This window comes from Aedes aegypti, chromosome 3 (genome assembly GCF_002204515.2).
Source record: "Aedes aegypti strain LVP_AGWG chromosome 3, AaegL5.0 Primary Assembly, whole genome shotgun sequence".
Lineage (NCBI taxonomy): Eukaryota > Metazoa > Arthropoda > Insecta > Diptera > Culicidae > Aedes > Aedes aegypti.
Window position 1 is genome coordinate 369,140,123 of NC_035109.1, and position 18,030 is coordinate 369,158,152.

General features: G+C 35.7%; 1 protein-coding gene across 1 annotated transcript in view; it reads left to right on the forward strand.

Moving 5' to 3' along the window:
* Positions 1-18,030, forward strand: part of LOC110678270 (paired mesoderm homeobox protein 2B-like) — a 76,178-nt gene that overhangs the window by 11,409 nt on the left and 46,739 nt on the right. The window lies entirely within an intron of this gene.

Genomic DNA, 18,030 nt, shown 5'->3' on the forward strand with positions numbered 1-18,030 from the left:
GCTTAAATTTTAGAAATAGTATTGTTGTTTGCTTTTGAGGTGCAAATCTTCGATAAATCCACTCCAAATGTGGTAACCAAGGTTCCGAATTCTCACTCACTCTAACTCACTCTCACGATAATGGATTTATCCGTCAAAGCAAATTTCAGCAATAAGAATCCCTATAGGAAGAAAATGAAGTACTCAAAAGTGAGTTCATTCCACTTAATGCCAGGGGTTCGTACGTTAACCTAATTTTGAGTTGATGGGGTAGAAGTTGTTTTCATATGCAGCCATGCGAAAATATACCGACTTGCTTAGTTCTTTTCACTCAATCGGCAGATCAAATAACTCAACCTCCAGTACTGTGCCACTTACTCAAATTTGAGGTAACGCACTAAGGCTCGGTTTTTGAGTTGTTTTGCTCTTCGCTCTCTGACAACAACAGAAGGAGCGAATGAAATAGGGAGAGAAAAATAACTCAAAAGTAAGTTAAAAAATACTCAAATATGGGTTTTCCGATTTCTCCGTGTACGATTTTAACCGTCTACAAAACAAAGCGAAAATAGATAATTGCACATTTCCACAGCTGTGAGAAGTTTGTTCTCTCTTTTCCCTATCCATGGAGAACATCTCCTGTGCCCATCGCTACAAGCAGCAGTTGCTTTTATGCACCAAATAAAGCAACACTTTCGTCAAGTTGGTGTGGTAACATGGTTAGCGAGCGCATGTCGCGGTTCTTTTTAGCAATGTTCTAGGTTCGAATCCCGTCGCTGGCACTAGTTTTTGTTTATCCATACAGTGATAATTGTCGAGAGCAATTGGTGAGCGAAAATATGATGGTGTGAAAAAGAAATTATCCCCATAGTGGAATGGTTTTCGGTTATCCTCCATCGTAACTCTAGGGAAAATTAGTGGGAGCGAAAAAAGATGTTCGCGTGAGGAAGCGAAAAAGCATTCTCCTTACGTGCGGAAAATCGTAGATTTTGATTCATTGATACGAAAATTCAGAACCCTGGCGGTAACACAAAACAATCAAAGGACACCTAGCAAAGAAGGTAGTTCGGTTAACGTGAAGCATTGATTGTTTGTTTCAGATCTTCCCGAGTCAAATGATTGTTACGCAAAGTCGTGTAAACTCTATCATCTATTCCCTGTAAACAATTTAATACTATCTTTGAAATCCTGCGTTGATTTAGAAGTATGCATAGAAAACTACATGCAGAGAATTATAATTGCATTATAATTACAATAACGAAAAATATCGGCGTCAATTTGGGGAAACCTTTTGTTCTCGTGAGTTGAATGAGACGAAAGATGTTCAAATTACGAACAACCCAGAATATGGGGTAACTTGCAACACACAGTGCTACTTAAAGTTGACTATCAAAATTTTTGCAAGTTCACTTTATGAGATACGTCAAGAACACCTTCAATTCTGATTTTTCCGATGCGGTTTTGATACAAATGTACCATCAAGGAGATAAATTCCATTAATACAGCAAGTAATGCAAATACTTTGATGTATCGAGTGATTGGTGTACGTTTTCCTGAAAACCATTAAAAATCAATTGGTCTTGTCTGAACGCTGATCAATTGTCAATTAAAATAATTAAATTTGAACCATTTAACCTTAGAAATTAAAAAAAAAATGGCATCATCATGGCTATTTGATAAAATTATTGCTTGCTTGGAAGTTGGTAAGAAGTCATTTAAAATATTTGCTACAGTTTTCTCAAGAAGTCCATTAATTTTGAATTTGGGTCATGCCTTATATTTTAATTTGGGCAACAAACTAGAATCGATAAACTTTATCTCATATACTCGAGCAGAAGGCAATTGCTACTGAATATGTACCAAACTAAGATATTCCATACCAGATAATTTCCGATATTTACAACTTGAATGAAGTATGCCCTGCAAAAGATGTAAAATATCTCAAATAATATCTCACAGATTTAAGGTTGAAAGGGCTGTTGAAAGCCCTCATGAGTAGCCAGAAATATTTTTTATGTTTTCTGATATTTTGTTGTTAGATTATTTAAACTTGTACACTTATCAACACTGTCACTTTGAGTTAAGATGTTGAACTTCATATATTTACCTACAAATCATATCGCCATGCCTTATTATTATTGAGCGATTTTTTTTTTTAAATTGTTAGATTCATTGCACAACTCAAAACAATTCCGTTATGAAAAAGCGTTGCGAAATATATTTTTTTTAAATACCTAAGGTTGTTTATTACCGTAAATTCGGGTGAAATCGATCATCGTGTCACACGATTTAATTTCTTACTAAATGAGCACGAAAATCAATACAACCTTTAATAAATGAACGTTGTCTGTCTGCACTATTTTCAAATTGTATGTTGTGAATTTGATTGTGTTTAATAATGTTTATTTCTATGAAAATAATGGAAAATACCATAATAGTAAACTGACGCTTATACTGAGCTGTTCGGTAATCCAATCCGCATGGTTATTAAATTTATTAACTCATTACGCATGTTAAAGATGGACAAATTATGGGTGAAGTTATGAAAAAAATCCACGTGTTTGACTGGGATTTGAACCCAGGACTCTTGTATGCTAGACGAGCGCTTTACCAACTAAGCTACCGAGCCACTTGATGACCCAATAACTGAGTTGATTACAAGTTTAGAATTCAAATCCCTACAGACCACGCGGACCCCTAACCAACTCAGTTATTGGGTCACCAAGTGGCTCGGTAGCTTAGTTGGTAAAGCGCTCGTCTAGCATACAAGAGTCCTGGGTTCAAATCCCAGCCGAGCACGTGGATTATTTTCATAATTTCACCCATAATTTGTCCATCTTTGCCACGCTAGACCTGTGCGCCGAAATATTTTTAATCAGCGGCGGCGTGAGAGCATTTTTGTATCGGCGGCGGCGGCGTGATCGGCGTTACGCCGTTGACTACTTTCGGCGGCGGCGACGGCGGCGTACATCGGCGTGGAGTAAATTGGACATCAAAATGTTTGAAAATTGTCTTATTTTTCGGCGTTAAGTTCATACTGGGACAGGGCCTACTTCTTAACTTATTTTTCTAGAAGCAATTCCACAGTTGCTAACTGAGATGTTTTTTTGGTAAAATTGCCATTCGTGTCTCGTGGGGCTTGTACGATGATTCCTTATAACCAAGATAGGCTTAGGCAGTTTTTTTATTCGAAAAGATTCTGAATTGAACCCATACACCTTCAAGATATGCTTTGTCCTTAAACGTCGAGAAAATTACGAAACATACTCTCAAGCTGTGGGATTTGAACTCACAACCGATCAACCATGATCATGGTGGATATTTTTCGTAATTTTACGTGCATTTATCTTTACAGTTAAAACGATGAAACAGCGATTGGAATCGTTGTCTCGCTTTTGCTTATCTGGAATAATCTTTGAATGGTCTTGAATACCTTGAAAAATCTCCTACGAACCCTGGAAAAAATGGAGGAATTTATAGTGAAATGGTTGCAAGAAAACTTATAGAAATATTTTTGGCAGCAAATTCCTGAAGCATATTAACATTGGATATTACCAGAATATATTTGGAAAATTTATTCATTATTTTTAATCTCCAGACAAAATCTGAGAATAGTTTCAGGGCGAATCCTTGGGAATAAAATAATGAAGAATCAGGAAAAATACTCAAATAATCAAAAAGGAACTCGCAGAAATACTATCCCAGATAAATGTGTTAATTTGTCGAAAACATGTGTAAAAAAATCTTTGGATTTTTTTTGTTTGACTTTTGGAAGAGCTCTTCGGAAAATTTTTGCACGAATGATTAAAGAAATTCTCAAAGTTATCCTCGTTGGCGTAGCTAGGATTTTTTTCTGGAGGGGGCCTAGGAGGGGCCTAGCAAATACTTGTTTTACATAAGTAATGTCGGTCACAATAATCACGATTTTCACAAATTTCGTAAAATACGAAACTACTACTACAGATTTGTATTGATTTTATTAATTTGTTCTTTTGTCTCATATCGCGGCACATATTCGCAAATTTAAATTTTCGCTACGAGAACGATTTGTAATTCAGTCAAAAATACTTTAAAATTCTAGCAAAAAAACTCACAAGGAATGTCTTTTGTGATTCTTCCACGAACTTTTTAGGTAAACAACCATGTGTAAACTCTCCTCTAAGAATTCCTACGGGATTTCTTTCACGAATTATTTTCGTACTTTTTAGTGCTTTCTTCAAGAACTCCTTTACCAGTTTTCACTGAATTCGTCCCGGGATTCCCACGGAAAATCATTCCCAGACTTTCTAATCTCATAAGAAAAATTTCTCGAAGAATATTATTAACAACTACCGAAAAGCTAAACATTACATATACTTTGCAATTGGATTAAATGGACAAATTGATGTGAAGTTTTGCGAAAAAATTACACGTCTTCTCAGTGAGAATCGAACTCACGACTCCCTAATATCTAGTTAGGGCGCGTTACCCCTACGCCATGAGAGTTAACCTGAATTCGATTTCAGCTCAATAATCACGTGGTCCTTTTTCGCAAAGTGCACCTCTTTCGGAAGAATTAGATGCCCATCCAAACACAACGCTTTCTATATATATCCAATGCCTAGCCCCAATGCCCCAATACCTGGGGGGGCTGGATGGTTCTGGAGGGGATCAGCCCCCTCTGGCCCCCTTGTTCCTACACCAATGGTTATCCTAAAAAAAAAACAAAATTTAGCAAGCAATGCGTGTGCTTTATTATAGCATTTTGATTTGCTTGAAACATGTCCTGTAAAAAACTCTGGAGGAATCACTTCAGAAATATGGGTATCATAGTAAGTATTACTGAAGAAGTTCTTGGATGAATCCTACGAGCATATCTTGTTAGAAATCGTTTCGGAATCTAGTTGCATTTAGTTCTTAAAAAACACAAACAAGATTCTTAATAAATAACCCGTTGAAAAAAAATTGAAGGATACATGGATAAACTTTTAGAGAAAGACATAGAAGAAATTTTACTTTTTTTAAGAATTGATGTTTAGTAATTCATGAACTAGTGCATCATGATCATTTTTGAACAAATTTACATGCGGTATCATAAGATATACTTGCTAAGGAATGCTGGAATACATGTGAAAGGAATGCTGGAATCAGTTCTGAAAGAGCTCTAAGAGGAATATCTACAGTAGGCGGAACTCCTCATGACGATTAAAAGTGAGGTTACGTTACGAAAGTTTTTTCAATTGAAATGAATATTTAATAATATTTCCTGTGCATTAAATTGTAAAAATCTGCATAGAGTAACTTTTGGGTATAAAATGTGATAAATTTTACATGTTAAATTGTTACATTTTTCTGATGAAAAAACAAGCTGTGTGTTTAGTGATTTACTTTCCTTAGCAATGGTCACTTATTTAGTTAATCGATTCAGTTAAAAATAGCATAGGAAATACTGGTGCGCTCAGAGAAATTTCAATAGTCACCAGAAAGGAATTAAAAGCGTTTTTTTTTTTCAAAAATTTAAGAAATTTCTTGAAAGAATTCTTTTTGAAATTACCAAAGGAATATTGAAAGTACAATATTGGAAATAGTGACGAATTTATTAGAGAATCCTGAGCAAAATTTAAGATGTACAATGGACGGAAGTCAAAGGAGTATCTTTGGTGATATTCCGAGAGGTCGATGTTGGAGATCCATGTAATATTTTCTGGATGCTCTGAATTAATTTCAGTAGTAATCCTTAGCGGATAACTTACTCATAAACTCGTTGAAGAAATGTAAATATCCTATACGTAATCCTTTGAGAAATTCCAAAATAAAACCGGTTTCAGAATACTTCAATGAATGAATCGATGAATCCCAATAACAATATTCGGAGGAATTGCTGAAGAATATGTTTAAGCGTTTCTTAGTTGAATGGTTTAGGTTTATAGAGGAATTTCTTCAGGATTATTTTGAAGAAATCCCTGGCTTATTTTTTATAACACTTTTTTTTTCAAAAGAGACTGCAGGGAATCTCTTAAATAATTTATGGGAGAATATTTTGAATAAATCCTACAAATTCCCTGAAAATACTAAAAGTATCCGAGAAGAAACGAAAAAAAAATATATTAAATGATCCATCTACTTTTAAGTTTCTCTATTTGAGATTCTGCTCAGAGGATTCGAACATTCATTAAAGAGTTATATTAAATGAGTTCTTTAAAAACGCCAGAGGTAAAAAATCTGTGAAATTATTCATGAAGAAATTACTAGAAGATTCCCTTATACAAACATATGCGATAAATTGTGAAAAAACTTCTTTGGTAACAATTCCTGGGCATATATTTGCTACAATTCATCGAGAAATATATGATGGAACTCCTATAAATATTCCTTGGTAGTGTCTTGGAGAAACTCCTGGAGAAATTTCAATTGATTTTTATCGAGGAATATTTTGAGATCCAAAGAGTGGTTACTGAAGGAATGTCTGTAAGCATTATTACAGTAATTGCTGGTCTAATAGTCATTCTGAAGTAATATCTAAATGAATTCCTACAGGAAACACTGAAGGAGTTCAAGGAGATATCCGCGTAGGTATTCCAGGATAAATCCCTGAAAAATCTCTGGAATATATCAAGATGGAGTTGATAGAGAAATTCTTGAAGTCCTAGAGAAATACATAGAGGAATTGTTTGATTAATTAATTGGTGAATTATTGTAAGAATCTCTAGAGGAATTTCTTAAGCAATACAGTCAACTTTCGCTCGTTGCACTAAAGCTGTAGCCCACCTAGTGAAAAATTTTCACTAATCGGGCTGAGTTTTGAGCTGTCAATTCATCTAGAACAAAAGATAATCAGTGCTACCAACATTGACAAAATACGTTTGATGTCAGAAAGTGACGCTTGTCTTCGTTTTAGATGGGCCTAACGGGAGCCCAATTAAAACGAAGGGCAATTACACATAGTGCAACGAACGAAATTCGACTGTATTGAATTATTTTATAGAGTATTCAATTGTTGTTATAAAAGTATCAAATTTTACGAGCCGAATTATCTATCGGCGTGAAAATACAAAATCGGCGGCGTTGTGCTGATCGGCGTATGGCGCACCGCCGATAGCTAATTCGGCGTCGGCGTGACGTAAAATGGTTCGGCGGCGGCGGCGTGGCGTGGCGGCGCACAGGTCTATGCCACGCGTAATGAGTTGATTAATTTACCATAATAGTGTTCGGTGTGGTATTGGCCGACATCAATAAACTTCTAGTTTTAAACAAGGATTTGGACATGGAGTCAACCTGAAAGTTTATGAGGATGCGTGAAATGTATTCCCAAAACAGATTTTATCATTGAAATTCTTACCAATTTGCTCTTTTTGTTGAAATAATCAAATTATTGATGGATATGAGAATATTCCTTAGGAAATTGCCTACATTTAAGCGTTTTCTGTAGTACTCTTGAAATTTAAATGTTTATTTTTTCTGTAAATCTTGTACTGTTAGGAACTCAACAAGCATTTTTGGATTCAGCGAGCTTAAGTTAATTAAATAAAGTTGTTTTCAAACTTAACAATAATCGTTTTGACAAGTGATCAATTTCACCCCGAAATAGGATCTCTTGATTTTTTATTTAAGAGACGATTTTTAGCACTAAAATCACATCTGTATGAAAATGTCGGTATATGGGCCAACGAGGCTCACCGTCGTACTCGTTTTCCTGCATTCAGTGGGTTGACATTAACAACATCATAGAAATCATACCTGGAAAACAATACAAAATGATCAATTTCACCCGAAATTACGTTACCCTACTTTTCATCAATAAAATGAACAAGAAGGCCATTTCACTTTCCCTGACAAAAGAAACAGTATTGAAAAGTGCTACATTTTAGCAATGTTTTTGCTGCTAAAAAGAAAGCACTGTTTAGATGATCGTTAACTTAAGCCTCTTATCGAATTGCTTTATATTTTTCAATGTCTAGCTACTTGTTGGACGATCCGAATACGACTTGTGTGAGCGATACTGATTCGTATTCGGGTCGCCTAGTATATGTGGATGAGGCATTAGAGTCAATTAGTTTAGTCCTAAAAAATCGGATGACACAATTTAGCACAAGAATAGATGTAATTACTATTTTGATACCAAATTGCATGCGACATGTCCTCGAATACCTATCGAGTCTTGATCAGTTTAGTTTTGATAGAAGTGTGAAAATTTATAACAGTAACGTAGTATGTATGTATAACAACCTATCTGATTGAAAAATATTGAGACCATACGACGCATGGATGTCCATGTGGTTTCTTTTTAAATAAGGTATTGATTCGGATTAAACAGCTTTTTTCGAAACAGCAAAAAAATTGTTTGCAACTCGTTGCAAAACTGGATATTTTCAGCACTTGTCGTATTTATTCAACTCAAAAAAAAACTATTTCGCAACTTATTTCAGTTGCGTAATGACCACTTCGGCACTGCATAAATCAGTGCAGGAAAGTGGACCGTTTCATGACAGGTAGGCATGTGATAAAAAAAACTATTACGATGAGAAATTACAAAACATATGATTAAACTATAAGATTTGTAGCGTTGAGTTATCAGATACTTTTAAAACATCCAATTGTGCACTTTTTTGCTTAAGCCATCAAAGATCTATCTCGACTATTTATCAAATTATAGATATTTTTCATTTAAAAATATATTGTTTTAAAATTCAGATAATATCTGCAAACATAAAAAAATGCAATTTTCTCATCAAAAATAGAAGAAAATATAATCTTTTCAATAGTGTCAGAACGCTTAAAATCTGTTCGCGCCTTTCAGCGATATCAATATTTGAATATGTACAACCATGTTTTGGAGAAAATCTCTGATGACTCTGCAAATTTCGAACTTAGTTGAGTTTCGTCGTAACCTGCGTAATCAAAGTTTTTTTTTGCGTAAAATTAATACATAAAAGTAGTTAGCGGGAGAAAACTAATGTTTTAGGGACCACCTTAACTTAAGTGATAACCAATCATAAATGGCTAACCATGAGAGATAGAATTTTGGATTCTTCAGCAAAGCTACTCCATATCAATTGTTCTAAGATAAGACAGTGTATACCAAACTTTCTTGACTACACCCACCCCCCCCCCCACCCCCTAAAATGTACTTTGAACAGTTTTATTAGGTGCTACACCGCGCTGAAGTTTTGATCAATATCTCATCACAGGCATACAGAGAATTTGTCATCACTGGCATACAGAGGATTTGAAAACTAGCATGCAACGCGAGTGTGCAGATTTTATTGCGAAGTAATCTGTAGTTTTATGTGACTTCATTTATAATAAAAAGAAGTTGATTTGATAGCTGCTACGGATTGATTCGATTTACTTTGTACGAGTATACGGGACGAATGTTAAGTACATATTAACTCACAAAATAGCGTTTTATGCGAGGAAATTTATCGATCAACCGATTTCATCCACTATGTAGTGCAGGTGTGATTCAATTTGTACGTCTAAACGACTTTGTACGTAAACTATTATGTGACTTCTCATTGTCTGGGTTATATATACTTAGCTTAGAGTGACTACACATATCAATGGTTGCTATTCCATGATTGACCTAAGTCAGTGGAGATGCACACAGAATCAACTATAAGTTCGGCTGCAATTGGCCGTTATTTTCTTCAGTGTACATAATTCAGTGCCTCTGTTTATATAGGCTCAATAACGGTGCCGGCCACGTTCTTGTAGTCAGGTGGAATTGGGGAAGGAATATTATTGCATATTCTTTGCTATTTAGAGACTGTGCTTACCTCTGCATCTCCACAAATGTCACTGAAAGAGATGTTTGTCAATGGGGAGTACCGTTGGGTCGCAGGATTTACTTTGATAAGCGATTAGACCATGATAATCAATTATTCGTCAGATATAAGCATGCTTTTAAATATATATTTTTTTTGTTCATATGAAAAAATCTAAGTGGAAAAAAATTAATGCCGATACTTGAAGTGACCAACCATTCATAGCTTGTTGAATAAATACATTTACGTAACATTCGCACCGTTGTAACGATGAAAATGTGTAGTGGTACATATTTAATAGATTTGAAATAAAAGCATGGAACAAGCTCACCAATTTACCCTCCATCCTCGGCAGAGCAGCCACAAACCACCTTCAGATTAGGCATCACGAATTACTGCCCAGCAAGACGTGAAATCGTTGAAATGGATCCTGAAAGCTTGGTCATTCTCAACACACTTCCATCATGTATGATTTTGAAGCATGTTTCAAAAGTTGTTGCACTAAGCTTAGAAAATTTTCGGTTATGTATGTCTGACAGTTCTGGAAATGTAGAAATCATAATTTAAAAAAAATATATATATATATATTAAAATCATTGCAAATAACATTAATTTTTTTTTCCCTTAACCTAATACAAGGCTGTTTTCCTTAGATCAATAAATGTTTGCAATTCTATGTCGCCCAGTCATATCTTCAGGTCTTTTTAAATAAGGTTATTTATGCCTTTGACATTCAGTGGTTTTATTATTGGAGCATAACATAAATTAGAAGTACATACTCATAAGAAGTTTAACACGTAAGTGCTTTCAGTCCACTTTAAAACATCAGTGGAATCTGCAACCTAGAGTTCTAAGAATCCAATGCCATTTTTTCAATGATCGTGAGACCTATTTCGTATTTACTTCGGCTTGAATGCTTCCTAATTTGCTTCAGTTCTTCAAACACCAATTGGATTCCCATTATTTAAATTAATCGTCCATAAAACCAAACGCCGGTAAACCGATTTCTCAGTTTACAAACACTTACCCGTGCGTATTCATTAGGTCTGAAGGTACTGTTGTTCCAAAGACTGTTTCACCCAGAACGTGTCCGGCTGTAACTAGCTACCTGTGAAATTGCAATTATCACCCAGAATCGCTTTCATCGCGCACCGATGCACAATCTCAGCCGGAAACTATCACTATCACTGCTTGCCGCATCGAACATTCAAACCACGCACTAGACTTTGACCACCGCAGGTAGTAACGTCCCTTAAAGTAGGCAATGGCTGTAGCAAGCCATCTGAATCACAGCCATCCGAAAGAACCTGGGTTGGAGGTAAGAGATAGCCATCTTTGTTGAACCGCCATCCACCCAAACTTCCGCAATTATGCCGCATTAGCTTTCTAAACCGGCGTCTAATTGCGTTAATAACACCGGGCACTAAATTCCGTTCTTACACATTCGTATCTTCGGTGTGTAGGTATGAGCCAAGGACCGATAGTTTATGCGGCATTCCTCTCGGGCAACAATGAAGTGGAGTCTACATTTGGGCGCAGCAAACGGGACGTCATCTATAATGTAGGTACCGTAAACCGAGGGAAAATTGATATTTTTTCTTTTATTGTTATATTCTACGCATGAATTAGGGTATTGTAACAAATCTTCGAGTTGTTTTGTGTAATACCTGGTTCATCTGAATTCTTAATGTCTCCATTCATCCAGCTTTAAAGTTGTAAAGTGTTGCAAGTTACCTCGTTTCACACCCCAAATTACGGTAAGTTCTTCTCATATGATTCTTGTAGATAGGTACCGATGCTGTATGCATGTCAGGTTCATGGCTTGAGGCTCGATTCTGACTTCTGCGTTCATTCCAGTATTCTGGCAAAGGTCGGATGCCTAATTGAGGGTCCAATGGGACACGGAAACCGGGAATGGGAAGCCGACACAAGTGAGAATGAGATAGTCACTCATAAATAATTCCTGCAGGATGGTGAATTCTTGGTGCTAAAGGTTTTTGCCGGGTGACAGTTGCCATGGGGAGGCCTCCGATGCCGAACAGAATGGGAACTAGGAAACTCAAAGAAGGGATGTAGCTGCGGAGCTGAACTTCCGTTCTAGGAACCCTATCCAAGGGATTTCAATTTTGCCACAAGGATTAAACTATCCTCCCCACATGTATGTATATGTGTGTACCACATACTATCGCCTCTGCACGATGCTGACGATGATTATAACTGACGCCATAATTGCTAGTGCAATAATAAATTAACAGCCTCTAGACCATAATTTTATACTACATAAGCCACCTCTAATCCTTGGTTTGCGTGGTACGCTCTCTAGAGCGAGGCAGTCTTTAGGTCGTTTATATAGTACGAACGGACCACAATTTTGAGCAAGGGCGTAGCATTCATCAGTGAGAAGGGGCCACTCACCTCGAATGTTTCGCGAAAACTACCATTTGTGCCACATTTGGTCCCATATGGTTGATTATTTTGATTTTTTCCTCTAACATTCACAATCAGGGGTTGAATCCGGATAAATTTTAGAGTATCTTTCGCTAATCGCTCTCTGTAGCAATCATGAGCCGCTGCACATCATGAGAATCTGTTTATTGTCTATTGTTACAGCTCTGATTATATCAGGGGGAAAACAGTCCATGATAAAACTCATCAATACCAGCTCCAAACCTGGGGGCACTATTGCTAAAGGATGTTCGGGAATTGTTTATTATGCCAATAAAGTAAACCACCTGCCTCCAATAGTAAATAAGCGAGAAAAATGGGGTTTAGTATCGCTCTCTCTTTAGTGCTCTCTTTCGCTGCTGCTGTTTGTCAAGCTTGTTATAACTTGCGAAACATTGCCGATCATGGACCGATACAGATGCGGTGTTTTTCGCTTGCTTTGAGCGTGCTTCAATTGGAAACGAATTCTGCAATGCCTGTTTACAATGGAATATGTGGACCACAAAACGTGAGTTTTTTTTGTCTCGGCTGAGAAACGAGTCAAGTTAGGAGTGTTTAAACTGATTCTGATTTCCAAAAATATCGGATCAAAGGGATCGGTTTGTTTTCTTCATTGTGATCAACTTCTTGTATAATAATAAGGACTTCTTGATTTCTTAACTTACCTCCAAAAATGATCCAAAAATATGAATATGAATCTTCCAGAAACAGCTCCAGAATTTCTCCAAGTATCTCTCTAAAAGTTTTGCGAAGCATTTCTTTTAGAAGTCAAGCGGGATTCTCCCAAAAACATATTTTAGAACTTCCGTGGAGATTCTTCCGGAAATTCTTTCTTAGTACATAGAAAAACATAGAGCCGTCAAAAACTTGTGAAACCCGAATGTTTTGTTCACGTTAGAAAGGATTACTATAATACTACCAGACCAGGAAAAAAATCATTACTTTGGATGAGTAAACTGTGGAAACACGAGTCATAACGGTGAGCCTACTCATGGGGATTTTTTTTTATTTCCGTACGGGTTTGGGCCGAAAGGCCTCAGATTTTCATAAAACTTTTTCCACAGGCAGGGCTCATCAATATATGAATAAAAAATATGAGAAAAATTCAGGTCGCCTATTTTCCCGGCAAACTCAGTTGGAATTTTTTTGTTTTCCCCTTACACTACTTACTTTGAAAAATCATAACTCAAGAACGAAGCATCATAGAAACAAAGTTTTTTATGAAAATGAAAGTAAATTTTATCAAAAATAACTGGAAAAAGTTTTCCACAAAATTTTTCACTGTTGAAAAAATTCGTAAAGAAAAGCCGGAAAAACTATGCTCGGACTCGTGAAAAATTTAAAAAAATATTTTTGAGAAGGTAATTTCAAAAGCTTTAATCGCTGAAATTTTTGAAATGGTATTTCTTTTTTTCGTTCTTGAGTTATGGCCAATTTTGTAAAAAAAGTGCAAATGTGCCATTTTGAGCCTTTTCTTTGAAAAATCATAACTCAAGAAAGAAGCATCGTAGAAACAACGTTTTTTATGAAAATGAAAGCGTGATTAGATAAATTCGTTATTGTTTGTAGGACATTTCCCAGAAAGCCAAACCCCAGAACGACATTCCCCAGAATGACGTTCCCCAGAATCCCATTCCCCAGAATGGGACATTCCCCAGAATAGGACATTCCCCAGAATAGTTTTTATACGTTATAAAAAAGTGGAAAAAATAAATGTGGTTATTTAGTTTTATTGTTGTTAAAAAATGTACCTGCTGAATTGATTCGAATTCTGGACACAGGCGTCAATTCACCCAAAATATTATTTGATCAAAGTTATTACAGTCGACTCTTCACATCTCGATGTTCTATATCTCGATATCTCTCCCTATGTCGATGATTTTTGCGGTCCCTTCAGTCTGCATACATTTTCTCTCTCCATATCTCGATATCCTCCTTATCTCGATTTCTCCATATCTCGATGTGCTCCTGTTGATATTTCGTTCCAAATTTTCTCTCCGTATGTCGATATGACTATATTCAAAGGTGACTAGACTAGATTTTAGTGATTCGAATCAATTTCAGAACGCGAGATGACGTCTGTTTGATTATTATTTTCCTGGTAACGGAGTGATTTTCAATCAAGTGTTCATTAAAAATGTGTTCTTTGTCTCGATTTCTCCGTATCTCGATGGTCCCTTCGATATCGAGATGTGGAGAGGCGACTGTATTATGGATCTCAAGCAAATAAAATCGGGATGGAGTCAAAAAATAAATATTTTGAAAGGCGAGTGTTTGCTTCCCTTTTCTCAGGCAAACCATCTGGGGCCGTCCATAAATCACTTGGTCATCTATGGGGGGGGGGTGCATGGTTTGGCCAAAGACCACTGCCTATACACATTTTAAAACGTTTGTACGGGCAAAAGACGACAGATGGGGGTTTGAGACTCCAAAATAATTGTGTACGTGGTTCACTAACCAAAATCTTAAGGGGAAAATACTGTTCAACAATTTTACATCTGCTCAACATGATTTTGCTACTGTCATTTTTCTGAATATCATTTCCCCGAATGCCAGCTTACCGAATGACATATTTCCACAAAATATATTTCCCCGAATGACTCGTTTCCCTGAAAAGTGATGCAGTTCAAACAGGTGCAAGAATAGTCTTTGGGGACTAGGTGCTGAACTAGAAAGAATGATAAGCAATTAAAAGAAGAAGATAATGTAGATTATAAGGCTATCCTCGACTAAATATGTAAGTACATACATTTTGCCAAAAATGCCGATGATGGTGAAACTCGAAAGAACCGCAAATCAAGTAAAGAATAGTCATAAAGTTATGACAATTATAAGAGCTAAATACTTTTTGGGGAACTAGGCTATTCGGGGAAACAGGGTATTCGGGGCACTAGCATTATGGGAACTGGCGTTCGTGGAAACGAAATTCGGGGAACCGTCTCGGGGAACCGTCATTTGGAGAATAGTAGCACAACCGTTCAAAACAAGCTGCTCTTACATATGTCATACTATGTTTTATGATTAAACTTGACCCAAGCTATTGATTTTTTGTTTGTTTTCATAGTTATTCTTCCTTCTTTAAAATTGGCTTTTTTTCTAATTGTATTTCCATAGGGTGATTTATATTAGTGTAATATTCTTCATGTATGTATGTATGTAGGTAGCCACCAATCCTTGCTTGAGTCTTGCTCTGCATGCGGCTCCACTCAACAGTAAGGTCAAATTTTATTACCAATCTGCATTCAACATACCGCTGTATGAAGGGCCAAAAAGGGGGTGGCGGACCCGTATGCAGAAACACTTACGCGAAACCCGCGGGAAACAAAGAATCTCCTTCCAACCATATGATCCAACAGATTGAGTATTATAATTTGCAGTACTTATCGAGCTTTCCACGGAATGGTTTGTTAGAAGCAGGGCGCGTCAATTCTTTTTCAACAGTTGGAGAGAAAAGTTCTAGACGCGAACGACTAACACTTTTCCTCCTGACTCCGATTGGCACTCCACTTCATTGTCCAGTTGTAAATTCAATAATGCCCTGATGCTCCCTCCCTCCCCAAAACATGGTAAATTCAATTATAGTGATATGTTATATAGTAGTAGAGATTATAATATATATAATAATATGGTAATAAAATATGAAAGTAAAATGGTATTAACAGTAAAATATGACGCTGTAAAACAGAATTTAAATGCATGCAGGATTATATCGGCCAACACATTTTTTTTTTTGAGGTATGCACCCATCTACAATGTTGTTACGGCACATTTCCCTAGACTCCGGCTGGTACTCCACTCCATCGTCCATCTTCAATTTCACTGATGCCCTGATGCACCCTCTCAATGCCCAGCATATAATAAATGAAATAATTATAATAAAATATATAAAATGGAAATTACAGTTGTATATGATATTAAAATAATTGTTTAAATTATTTCAATTATTTGGGTGTGATAAATTGAACCTCATTAGGTAGTCTCCAAAATAAGGATGAATTATAATTTCTGGAATAGAACGACATGCTGAAATATTAATAGCAGTGATTAAGTTAGTGTCTCTGATAACTCCATGATACTACTGGAAATTAAACCAATGAATTAGGATAACTAACCAATATAAAAAAGTAATTCGTGAAACCTTTCGTAAAACCAATTCGTAAAACTTTTATAATACCCTGTACATCCTTTGTTTTTACCGCTTGTCGTACCTAATAAAAAATGGTAAAGAGCTTCAATTTGAACACTATTTAAAATGGTACTGATAGAATATTGGTAGGAAAAATTAAATGTTCACTGTGCCTCACGCCTTTCTGCTGCCGCTCCTACATTTTTTTTATAAAAAGATATAAAAAGATAAGGAATTATGACTTAACCGAGGGCCGTCACGTGTACTATATGCAGCTTTAGTCTGTTTCCAGCTCCAACAGGTGATCCTGGTTTTACTTCATAAATTGTTCCTACTTGGTTCTCTATAAATTTAGTTGTATTGGAATTTAATTTATTGGAAATTGGAATTTCACATATAAGTGCTAGTAGAAATCTGTTATGTAACGGTCAGAATACTATGTAGTTTCATCAGGTTGAGCTGAAATAGAGGTATAATTTACTGTTCACTACTCGAATTTGCGATATCATCCTGTAAATTGATTGAATTCAAGAAAATAGACGAATATGTATTATTACCAGTATCTCTGTCAGCTATTCGCGACTGAAATTATACATACTTGTTTATCTTAGCATTTATTTTATGATTATACATACAGACAAATGATAGCAACGGCCTCCCATCATCCAAATAATTATGCATATTTATTATTTTTAATATGTTATTTTTTTTTTTATTCAAAACTATTTTTTTTAATGTTTCAATTAGTTTAATTTAATGTCGATCAATAGCAGTGTTTTTAACGTATAGTTTATCGTTTCATTTGATAACTATTTCTTAAGACTTGAATAATAAGTTAAAAGTAGAAGTAATCAACATATTTATTTGTAACCTGGTATAAGGTTCTAATAGAATTACTATGATGCTTCTCGTTGCTATCATTTGCTTTCACCATATTAATTTTTATTATTATTTTGATTTTTATAAACAACCTTCAGCCGGTATGTCAAGTTATTCTGCGTTTTTAATACAACGACTGAACATTGTTATAACTTTGTTTGGTATTAAGACTTTATTCGGCATTTACACATGTACTAATCTGCTTTATAGTACTACTCAACAACTTCTAAATGGTTAACAGATAAAAAAATACGAGACATTTATTACCAAGGAGTTCACTGCCGTGAATCGCAAGTCAGTCCCATCTGTAAAAAGTAGGCATTGAGAAAATGGGGTGTGAAGTTTCCAAACTAATTTTCCATACGCATATTCAAAAAATTCCACAGGATTGGAAAATGTTTAAATCTAAATGAAACTTACACAATTTGCTTTTCACTACGATATTTTTCTGAGAAAAATACAAAATAAAAATACGGTTTATTTTTGTGTTACGCGGTGCGGAAATCTGTAGTGGGACTGATATGCGATTACTTTCCATTATGGGTCAATTTTACTTGCTGTTTTTTTTTCTACTTTTTCCGAACAAACCTTATTATCTCATTAGGGCAGCTGAAAGAGCATTGGAAGATATGTTGAAAACTGAACTCAACTCAATTTTGACGAAAATGCAGATGGGACTGATTTGCGATTCACGGCAGTTCTGTTTAGGATTTGCATTGTACAATGAAGATAATTGCAATTATTCTTCATATTCTTATAATATTTATAACAAGAACATAATAAGTTCCACTATGATCATGATCTGAACTCCTTTGGAAGCACTATAACAATCTACTGGCTGCAAAAAAGAAACCCACGCAA